The following is a 12175-nucleotide window of genomic DNA, read 5'->3' on the forward strand; positions in this document are numbered from 1 at the left end:
TTCATGTGAAGATAACGATGTGGGCAGGAAAAGTCTAACCCAAACACCCTAATCTATTTTACACAGTGAAGATATTCAAGCAATAAAAGTTAACAATTACTTCCTCTGGGTAAGGTTTTCATTAATTTTTTTTTGTATTCCCATTAATAGCTGTCAAAGTTCAGAGACTGTTTTGCCAATTTATTCTTCTCTAAAATTAAAATAATTAAGACATTCCACTGCAGAGCCTTTCGCTTTTCTACTCACCCAACCTTTGCAATGCTCCACCATGACCTGGACACTTAATTAGCAAATAAGGCCCTTGCCTCATCTAACGCCACCAACGTAGCCTACTGATCTAAAGTTCCTACTCTCTATCATTGTATCCCCAAATGTCTCTCCTGCTCCTGGTTTTAAATCCAAGGTAGTTTTAAACATGCTCAATAAATCATCAGGCTATCTAACACTCTCCAGCGGCTACCCATTTCATCCTTCCATTCTCCAAGGGGGCCATCTTCATTAGGTACCCAGTTGTTTTTCAAAAACAATATTAGCTATCTTCAGCAGAATGGCTTTTGAAAAATATATTCTATAGGTACCACTAGCTGATGACTTCAACTGTTGCCACCTCAACCAGCTGTCCCCTGCCCTCATGCTTTTTGTTTTCCTTGTGGCATCAAATATTGGCAAACCTGAGATACTGTCAATGATGACCAATATGAGATACTGTCAACGATGACCAATCGGACTTCCAGCTCTCATCTGTTTTTTAGTCTGAGTCGAATTGATGGTGTGAAGTCAACTAAGCTTCGACTTACACCCACACTTCCAAGTGGTATCCTTCAATACTACACACTCTTCTTCTCGACTTGCTTGACTTGAGCAATCTCTGGGCCATTATCTACTCCTCTGGGATCACATTTAAGATCTGTGGAAACCTTCCAAATCTTAATTGACTTCTGTTTCATTTCTTCTCCGATGGAGCCCAGATCACGCACTACCTTTTATATCACCAGTCGCTGAGTACTTCTAGATCTAAGGCCAAACCCAGCTAACACTCACACTACTTCCCAGAAAAAGCACTTAAAATAATCCTTACACCTAACTTATTTCACCCAGGCAACATTCATTCTCCCACAGCTGCAATGTGGGAGCTCAGATTAATTCTATCATCAGCCCTATAGGAAAATACATACAAACTACATTTTACAACATAAAGACAGACACTGTGTCCACCATGCTGTTCTTTTTTTGAACGAGAATACCATAAACAAATAAACCAAAAATAAATAAAATTGAAATCAAAATATTCACATAGCCTAAATAAACATTCTATAACTTCAGGATATAGGTCATTAAAGTTGATTCATTTAACAATCACACAAAGCTCACAGTTGAGCGAAAAAAATAAAAACACATTGCCGAACATATCAATATTTTTTTGCATGGAATAAAAACAGTAAAAACTCAGGAAGTGCCTCTGAGAAGTCAATTTTACCAGTATAATTTATTTCCATAAAAGCATACCAGCCATATACTACTTTTATGGGCCATATTGTTTAACAGTTAATTACTTCATAGCCAATGGCTTGTAACTCATATTAATCCAGCATCTAACAAAGGTCATTGGTCCTATTATCGTATCACACATGAAACAATATTGACCAAATGAGCCACATTTATCAGATGTTCCAAATGCTAGCAATTCAGAAGTCAGTCTTATTTTTGCTACTCTTGACAGTCCAGATAACTTCCTATTAAACGATCTGCAGTTTACAGAATGCAACAAACAAACATATGCATTAGAAATCTCACACCTCAACCGTAAGCATTAGACAGCACATTACAAACCAACATCCGACAGAGAAGAGATGTCATGTCGTGGGTGTTTGACCATGCTAACAAAAGCACCGCACACAAAAACATACTACACAAAATCTTGCAACAGGACTCATAGTAAGAGAAAAGTTTGAATACAATCCCAATACTGCCCAGTATGCAATTAGTTGGCTCTTAAGGCATGCAATTGCATTTGCTACAAACCACAACTTTACTTACCATTTACAAAGGTTTTCCAGGCAATGGAATCTGTACCTACCAAGGAAATACATTAACAGTTTGCTGCAGCCCTCCCCTCCGGTTTCACTCACCAAGAAACATAACTCATTAAAAATGACACATCCACAAAACTGAATCAGACTTGTTCTGTGATGGAAAGCTTTGGAAAGTCATACCACAGACTCGTGAAAGATGCTGAAATGGCATACTAACGGCAGGATGTGCAATATACAAGTTTTAATTTACACAATCAATACCAACAATGGTCTTCTTTCTCACACGGCTGAGTACATTTTGCTGATTTTAATGGATTATGTCACTTCTCCTAGGTCGGTGCAGTAACAGATGTGCAATACAACAGGCGTAGAATTACATATTGCAGTTTCCGATATGTGGAAAGTACTACGCAACCATGTACCATCCACACAGAAGACATACTAGCACATATCACTTCCTCTTGTGAGTTATTATCTCCATGTCAGCCTACATACACTTGCCTCATGGAATGGTATGACAAGGGGCTTTTTTTAAACAAAAAAATCTTCTGTTGCTGTTGTGCCCTTTAGTTCTAAAAACACCAGTGGATATCAAGTGCTGTTCTAGAAGGCTATGTGCTTACATGAAGTCGAGAACTTCATATTCTATTTCTCGCCAAATTGCACAATAAAACCTGTTCACATTTTCAGTTTATTCTCTAACTTTTTTGAAAAAGATGATGTGACCAAATAAGAGATACAAGTTAGTTCCTTGTAATCCTGCTTCTCCATCATGGAAATCCTCACTGAAATGATAAACTCTGGAAAGTTTCACCCATATGTGGGATCCGAAAGCAATGAATAAAGAGATGAATTATCTACTAAAAACATTTTGCTTGGTCTGAAGCCTGATACGAAAAACTGCTGAACCACTCCTTCTCTGGTACATCACTTTCCAAAAGAAAGGCAGAAGCAGAAACACTGAGGGCTCTGCATCTAAAGAAGAAAATGGAATTGCACAAATCTGATTACTTGCTGACACTGATTTGGTAGAAATGATAGTTTTCTGAAAACGCAAAATGCTAAACATCTTCCATGTGAAAGCACATGGGACCAGGTATGTTGTTCATACAGTCTTGCTTTAGATTTAGATGTTCATAAGAGGGAGTTCAGGAACCAAGCCACTAAGCTTTCGGGTGGTCTCTGGGTTTGAAAATCCTGGAGAGGAAATCAGACAACCTGCAGTTTCATGTAGGGTCTCTAAAATACTTGGAGATCAAGAAACCATTAATTTCAAGGCCATTCCTGTGCAATCAGAATCCTTTTGGAGATGGACTTTTCCAGGTTGAGGACTACCTGCATCTATGCAATTGGGGCGTGGCACTGCATAAACATTTCTTTGACCTGCTGTTCAAAAAGCATTGCTTTTAGATACAGGTTTAAAGTATCTATACGTGACTATAGGACTTTGCATTTATAAGTGAGTTTATGAGCAGACCACTCCAATCCTGGAAATCGTGGTGCAATAGTTATTCATGCAAATACCCATTCGTGGAAGAATCTTCTTAAAGCCTGCTTCAACACTTTCACATCTGTGCACGACTGTGATCGCATCATTTAGAGCAGTCAGTACCAGACTGCTATTCTGAGGATATCCAATGCTTTCCCTCACTGGAGGGCACAAAGGAGGATGGGAAAGTAAAGGATCACTGGTCTCATATTAGGATTGGGCTTCTCTGTAATAGTGAAATGCTGTTCAGCCCCTTAAGCTTGGTTGTGTTGTGTGGCAAAATGGCAAATTTAGCTGCTGGTGCAATTATTTGCCACCTATATTATCTAATGTGAAGAAATATAAATATGCTACCTGTATCAATTTGTCGGATTCATTTTTAATCAACACAGTTAATCTCCTTCAATGTATGACAAATATATCAACTAGATTTCAACTGAAAATAGGATGATGTTTAGTGTGTACCACACTAACTATATGTGTATTTATTACATTTTGTATATCACTTTGTTGTCACACTTGTCTTTTTAATTTTCTCTTGACACACCTAAATTGTTCTGATTTATGCTCAGATTGCCTAGGAATTTGTTTTCGCATTGTCGGGACCAGAAGCAAACACTGAAAATGTAATTGAAGACGTTTTTCCTCAATCCAAGTCCTCATTAAATCTTTTCATGGACAACAAAGTACCCAATGAGAATGTCCTAGCAAGCTGAAGCATTGACAGTCATAGTCAAATTCACAGATGCCCCGCACTGACAGCCATTAGCAAAGTTTCTGATGCTCCACAAGGTTTGTGACCCACAGACTACAGATCTCTACTCTCCTTGTTTGGTGCTATAGCACAAACAGTGCTGGTAAATGCATTCTCAGATTGCTGAGACAATAACAGTGCCTGCCTATGATCAGAATGTGGAAACTGATGACTATCTTCGGGGGTTAACATGTCATATGAGGATGCGGATTGGATTAAAGCAGGCATCAAGTATTTCTTGATGGCAGAAAGAAGAAAGTTGGGAACCAAAGGAAGAAACAACCCTTTTGGCGTACACTGCTGTAGCATTTCGAAAGTTGTGATGTTGTGACAATGCAGTGTTGGCTGAGGGATCCTTAGCTTTGTCAGCCCTCTGGGCCAGACAACGTGGAATGGGCAAAGCTTGTATCCATGAAACCCTCAACGGTAATGTTAGAGGTAATATTGGTATCACACAGAGATCTGACATAGCGCTCGGTCAGAAGCTGTACATATAGGAGGACGAATAAAAGTGCAGTGTTTTATGTGGTATCTACCAAAGAGATCTGGAAAAACCTGAAGGAACAGAGTCAAGGATACATCCCCAGAACAAGTTGTTGTGGTTGAAATATGTCCCAAACCTTGAGGTGCCCAAGGAATCAATAAACTTTATTAAGGAGAGTTCGCAAACCGTTTTATTTTTCATTTCTTAGGTCGTAAGTTCACAGAATCAGAAGATATGTTATGTTTTAATGTCAAAGGAGATTTTGACATTGACTGTTCTGACATTGATGGAGTCTGTCTTCCAAGAAGGTCTTGACATCAATAAGTTTCTGGACAGTGTAGTCTTCATGTCAAGAGTGTTTTCAACATCATACCATTTCTTGATGGCAAAGGTTGCTGGAAGAGTACAAATCCCTAACAGACAAACCTATTAGAGACCTCTTTAAAAAACAAAAACAAAAAAAAAAACAAAGAGTCTTATCATGGCTTCCATGATGTTAGTGGAAGACCCATCTCATCTAATGGCAATTACATCAACGATCCCATCACAGACTCACTGCCTATTATTGTGTATGTAAGCCCTCTGACTTATTCAGATGCCTAAGGGTCTTTGAGGGCTGTCCTCAACATATGTGATGTTTTTCAGTTCTGTAGGAGTCAGGAAGACGCACAATGCGGCACTACTGTTTATTGTTGACACACTTATTTGTGTCTGGTGATGGGCACTTCACTAAAGTGGAGCCTAGGGAGAAAGTCGCGACAGGAATACAAAAAAGAGAACATTTCAAAGTACATGGCTGTGTTGGACTAGGACAAATAAGAGGCTCCATCACTGAACAAAAGAGCTCACACTGACAAATTGCATTTTTGTGAAATAAGAACGTAGCTCTCATTCCCCCCCAACCTGGAAGAAGTCTAAAACAAAGCTGTATTTTTTCTACTTCGACTCGATGGATTGTCTGGATAGTCTAGAAATAACCTGAAATGGATCAGATCCTTCCTTTCCAACTACAGCAAGCCAGAAAATAATTTTCTGAATAACCGCATCCACAAATTCATGAAGTTTCCCAATGCCCTATCCTATTCGGTTTTCTTTTCAAAATGTATACGTATGTTCTCTTTTAGCTAAAAAAAAAAAAAAAAAAAAAAGGTGCAACTCAGGATTGTCACAGATGATACTGAAATCCATTTTCAGCTCAATACTGACGCTGCAAACCAAGATGGCATTACACCATGCCTGCATGCACCAAGCCAGTTCATATTGCACACCAGCAGTCCACATTGGCCTCCTAAAAACTGAGAAACCAGGAGCATTGTGAATAATGATGGTTAGCCTGGAAGCTGTAAAAAGACAGTGTTTTGTTGCTGGGTAGCTTTTTAATATGTCTTTTTAGGGCCTTTCATGGGGTGAAGCCAGAATGCACTGTACTTTACTTTAACTTCTACACTCCATGGATCCACTTTTTCCACTACAAGCAAGCGTATTAACTTCTGCTACTTTAAAGCATATATTAACTTTCAGGAAGGTCTCTTCATTGCTAAAATCAAGTATGTTTACTCATCCCTAAGTACATATAGTTTCAAATTCATCCTATCAATCTCAAGTGGTTCAGGGTGAGAGCACGCAGGTTTTGGTGCAGAAGAAGTTCCTCGCTGAGCTAGAAGATTCTGCTTCATTGACAACCTCCATAATAGACAATACCAAACTATCCCAAGTCTGCAGCAACAAGAATTACTTCGGTCTTGGCGCTCCTGAATTTCTATAAAAATCTGAGAGTCACTGAAATCGGCAGAAATGTGAAGTGAAGGATGACATTCTATGGAAGTGAAGGATACATCTCCAAGTGTACACTGATGGAGAACTAAAGAGAATAAAATGGTTGACCATGTATGTATGTATGTGGTATTTCTATTGTGCAAACATAGCCCAAAGGCAGCGGAGTGCTGCACAGGGTGAAAGACAACCATAATTTCAGCTAGTGATCCAAAAGGCAGCCTGCTTCTGGACTTATAATATATTGTTTTTTTAAATGTATTCATTTATTTTTTTTAAATTTAAAATTCTTATTGTTAATATATTGTAAGATAGTGGTCTTTTTAAAGAGGTATGTTTTCAACTACTTCCTAAATTGGTGCAGCGTTGGGGCAGTTCTGATGTGTATGGAAATGTTGTTCTAGACCCTGGGTGCATAGATTAAAAAACAGGCCTGCTGCCTTGTTTTTTCTTTTTTTGCACTTCTCAGTCTGCAGTCAGTCTGTGCCTTGGTTGAGGGTGTGCCAAGAATCAAAGACAGTGAGCTAGTCTGCATAAGCGGGGTGCTGGTTGAGATGCCTTTATAAATGATGCAGCTGGCTTTGAAGATGGTGCAGGCCAGCAAGGGGAGTCCATGGAGTTCTATCAGAATAGAGGTGATTTGATCCTATTTCTTCAGGCCCTGGATGGGATGTGCTGTAGCATACAGGGTGCTCTTAAGGTGTGCCAGTGTGGAGTCTGGAAAGTAGAGGAGCAGGGCATTACCACTTTCCAGATGCAATAGTAAACAGGCTTGAACAGCTGTTCAGAAGTCACTTTCTGGAAGAAACATTTCACTTTCTTAAACAAGAGCACTGTTACCAGGCTGTCTTTGTTTTCTTGTGATTGTGTTCATCGAGGGTGAGGTTTGAGTTGAGTGTGAATACTAGTGAAAGATGGAGTTTGAAACTGTCAAGGGTCATGCAATTGAGCCAGGTTTGTGCGGTTTCTGGTTAGATGTTCATCACAAATAACAGGAATGCTTTATTAGTTGGATTGAGCTTCAGGAAGGCACCAGGAATCCACGTCTGGGTAATGAGCAGGCAGTGTTTAAAGCACTGGAAGTTTTAAGCAGAGGAGGCTTACAAGTAGAGTTGTGCATCATCGGCATATTCATGAATCTTGATGCTGTAGTAGGAGAGTAGAGCGCCGAGTGGCTCCATTTGGAGACTGACGATGACAGAGGACAATATAGAACCTTGGGGACATCTGAGGTAATAGGGATCTTTTGATACCTGGAGGTACACATGTGAACTAACTTGTCTCAATCAATCAATCAAAAACAACTTCATTCGGTTTCGTATGTAGAAAACCATAAAAGTTCCAAGACATCCAAATCTCCTTAAAAACATAGGACGATACAATTACATACAGTTCATATCAATAAAAAGGGATAAAAGATGGCCCCATAAATAGAATTCATATACTAGACATTTGAACAGGGGGTGCCAACCGCCAAGTGAGGATACTAAGTTTCCAGGCAAGCCCGAGTTCTCACCGTAGACTTCAAGTAGCCCACAATGAAAAAGATGCAGTCTGCCTTCAGCAACTGCAGTTGCAAAAGCGCTGGGCGAACCTGGTTAAAATTCAGCTTCTTTGAAAGGGGGAATAAAAAATATCTCCGAGTTACCTCCTAAAAATTACAAAATAACAAAGTGTAGCAAATCCTGCTGAGACACAGTCGCAGCTGCAGGGTGGTAACACCTGTCCTCTACTACAACCTTTTGGCACAGCAAGTAACAGATGGAACAAATCCAGACGAAACCTGGACAATAAAAACTGCTCATATGTGGACAGTGACCCCAGAAGATAAGGCTCTGTGGATGGGTTCGTTTTTAGCATCAGGAATTTGCAAACACTAGGTTTTCGCACTTCTAGCTCATCTCTTTTCTAGCTTCCTTAAGCTGCTAAAAGCTTTAACAAACTCCACATCCTTATGTACAATAAAATCAGGCTTTGAGAACAGTTTACGGCGCCACAACTCTTCGAAACAGTCTTTAATATATTTCATCCATGGTATACAGGACATGTGATCAAGGCTCATACAATCAGTTAATATCTGCTGGCTGAGGACTAAATCTTTATTCAGCCAACATTTGAGGCAGAATAATAAGGGGCGCAAAGCCAAGGTGTCACATAGAAAAGACACCCCCAATTCCTCGTGAGCCACCAAGTAAACCGCTTGGCGCTCCCAGTAAGCGCTTTAAGAAAGTGTTCTCGATCACCTGCAATACATCTGTGGCAATGTGCCCCCATATTTCGCTGCCATAGCAAGCTGTTGCAACACTTTCAGCCTGATAAACTTTTAACATGGCTGCAATTGGGCGCTTGCCCATCTTTGCATCAAAGTTGAAAATAGCACCATTTACCCTTATGAGCTCCCAGCTTTTCTTCTGAATGAGAGGCCCCCACTTCAAATGGTCATCCACTAAAACTCCCAGGTAAGAGAAGACAGTCGTCAGAGGGACCTTCTCAGGACCTACTTTGAAGACATACTTTTTCTTAGGCCGCGTCCCTACCTGCATAATGGAGGATTTGGCGTTGTTTATTGCCAAGTCTCGTGCCCCAATAAAATGTATCAACCAGGGATTGTAGTCCCCTAGCGGTTCTGGCTATAAGGACTGCATCGTCCGCGTATAATAGGAGGGGGAGACCCGTCGACCTACATACGGGAAATCTGCCCCGGTGTTAACCAAAGCTCTGTCTAGATCATTTATATAAAGATTGAACAAAAAATTTCTCCCAATTTTAAAATCCCTACAGCTTGACCCGGTTGACACAATCAAACGCGGATGAAAGGTCCATGAAGGCCAGGTAGATCGTACCTGTGCGGGCAATCGTATACTTACCGAGGATCATATACAGATTGAGACATTGGGGCACAGTTGACCGCCCAGGGCGGAACCCGTATTGAATATCAGAAATTATTTTGTGTTCCTCTGCCCAGGAAGATAATCTTTCCAATATGACCCCCCCTATAACCTTTACCACTGAATCAAGGAGGGAGATCGGCCTATAGCAAAAAGTGCTCTTGCGGTCCCCCTTCTTAAACACCAGCACGATGGTCAAAGTGGCCAAGGAGTCAGGGCAACCATCCCTGGCTGCAGCATTAATCGCGGCCACAAGAACTGGTGCCCAAAAAAGTGGATCCGATTGAAAGAGATCCAGTGGGATGCAGTCTGGGCCTGGTGCCTTGTTACATGTCAGGCTGGCAATCCCAACCTCGACCTCCTTCTGCTCGAAAACCACAAAGGCAGTATTAATGGCCCTATCTGGCTGATGAGATTGGTCCGTGGGGCCCTTAAACATAGATTGAAAATGGGACAACCATTATTTCTCGGTGATATGGGAACCTAAGTCGCCGCCTGTGTCTTTCTCAAACAGTGGTCAGTTGAGGATACCCCAGAACCTTGAGCTATTCCCTAGGGTGCTCGTCTCTAACAGCTCCCTCCAAGCCTCCTCCTTCAGGGCACCCTTGCGTATGGCCAGGACTTGTTTATATTCGTTACGACAGGTATGTATCAATGGTTGGTTTCTCTGGATGACATTCAAGGCCTCCTTCAGCTTCCGCGCCGCCTGAGAACATGATGAGTCAAACCATCTGGGATTGAGTAATGACCCTACGTGCATGTGCACTTAAGAGTTCCCCTAACCTGGTGGTTATAACATTAAAGGTGCTAAGGACGTCCCTTGATGAGGTACCTAACGAGACACAAAGTGGTAATTCGTCAGCACATGAATCTCTTACCACACTGTAAAAGACATCAGGGGCAACCTGTGACCATTTAAGACGGCGCCTACCGTCCGTTGGTCTTAGAATACCCGGTATCACTTCCCTGGGTTTGCTACATAAAAGTGGGCCACTCAGTTGCATGCACAGGGGATTATGGTTGCTATAAACACTTTCCTTAATGGAAAACCCACAAAATAAAGCCTGAAGGGTGGATGAAATTAGAATATAATCAATAAAAAGATCCACTACCTCTTCCTTTAAAAGAGGGAACAAGATCTTTACTGTGTGGGGCAGAAAGAGACATTCATGCCATTAGGTCAAATTCGTTGAGTAAATTATTCAAAACTTCCCCTTGGGTAGAATGCTCAAAATGGAACTCCCGCATTCGGGGCCAATCCACAAGGGAGGATGTTAAAATCGCCCAGCAACATTAGGTTATGTGATATAAAACCACAAGTCTGCCTTATGTAGAAACCCAGCTGGGTGATGTTACATTCCCCCAGAGTACTTGTCGTTGAGTTATAAAAGTTAATCAGACCACTACTGGTAGACCCCTTCTTCAGTACAATGGCTTGAAGACCCAACATCGAGGATGGGAGAGTCTGAATCCGGCAATCCACTGCCAGAGATATATAGATAACCAGACCACCCTTAGCTCTACCACATGCAGACGGGGAAGTCGGAACAAAGAAGGCCTTGAAGGTCTCCAAGAATAAATTACAATTCACCAACCACGTCTCCTGGAGACAAATCACTGAGAATTGCCTGACAAACTGCTGCCAAGTGGGATCCTGAAACTTATCTGCCAGGCCTGCAATGTTCCACGACAGGACATTGTTATTGGATACACTGGGGACCATCATACTTTGCACAGTTGGAGGGTGAACCTTCTGCTGAGACGGTCTCTATGGCGGGCTTTACAAAATTATGCAGTCAATCGCACTCCTCCAACCTTGATAGAGTAGAAAATCTGTTGGATAACTCTAGAGGGGGGGACAGAGTGGTGCCCAGCTGGCTGGTTTGAACTGCGTGCAACTACTGGGCACCATTGATGTTGTACTACAGAAGGTTTTTGAAACCACCTACCACGGGGAGCATCCATATTGCTAGTCCCTGGAATATACCTATGTGTATCTGCTTTATAGAAAAAACCTAACAGTAGTGCCTGTACAGCAGACCCATAATATGATGGACCAGAATTAAAATCCCTGGACAAAATTGTTTCAACTAGAAATTATCTATTCAAATTCACAATAACGCAGTCACCCCCTCCAGATTTCCGCGATCTGCCTATCCAGCCAACTCGACGCACCATGATAATGTGTTGTTCTGCCCATAAACCCACAGTGGTATTATTTGATAACCAATGAATTACTTTGTTTTTAAGCTGGTAAAAATCCTCATTAGTACACAGTGAGAGTGGTGGCACGGTCCCCAGGATCACTACGTAGGGCATGGATTCAGGTGGAAGATAAATAACTGGCAAGCGCTCAAAATCTTCCGCTGGCTGCCCCTGTTTGCCCGCTATCCGACCACCAGCAGGTTGGTGACCCAAACCATGCTGATGTGCAGACAAAACCCTGCTGGATGCCAGACTTTCACTTGGACCGGCTACCTCCCTCCGAGCTGCATGAGTCGTCAGACACTGCGTATGTTGCTGTTCCCCGTTAGTGATCTGTGGGCGTGTAGTCGAACCTGTGTCAATTGCAGGGCTGGGTCCAGAAGTATCACTAGGCACACCTGGGATCGCAAGTTTATCCAACCGATTTCGTACTGCTAGACATTTCTCGATCGAGGTTAACCTCTCAAGAATGGGACCCAGCTTAATGTCCAGCAGGCTAGTCAGTATAGTTTGGAGGGCTTCTGTAACCACCGAGGAATCTAAATTTGT

At 41.7% G+C, this 12175-nt stretch overlaps 1 protein-coding gene across 8 annotated transcripts in view; it reads right to left on the reverse strand.

Moving 5' to 3' along the window:
• The window catches only part of PRDM2 (PR/SET domain 2), a 348925-nt gene that overhangs the window by 134553 nt on the left and 202197 nt on the right, over positions 1-12175 (reverse strand). The window lies entirely within an intron of this gene.

Source organism: Triturus cristatus, chromosome 1_2, assembly GCF_964204655.1.
Source record: "Triturus cristatus chromosome 1_2, aTriCri1.1, whole genome shotgun sequence".
Taxonomy (NCBI): Eukaryota; Metazoa; Chordata; class Amphibia; order Caudata; family Salamandridae; genus Triturus; species Triturus cristatus.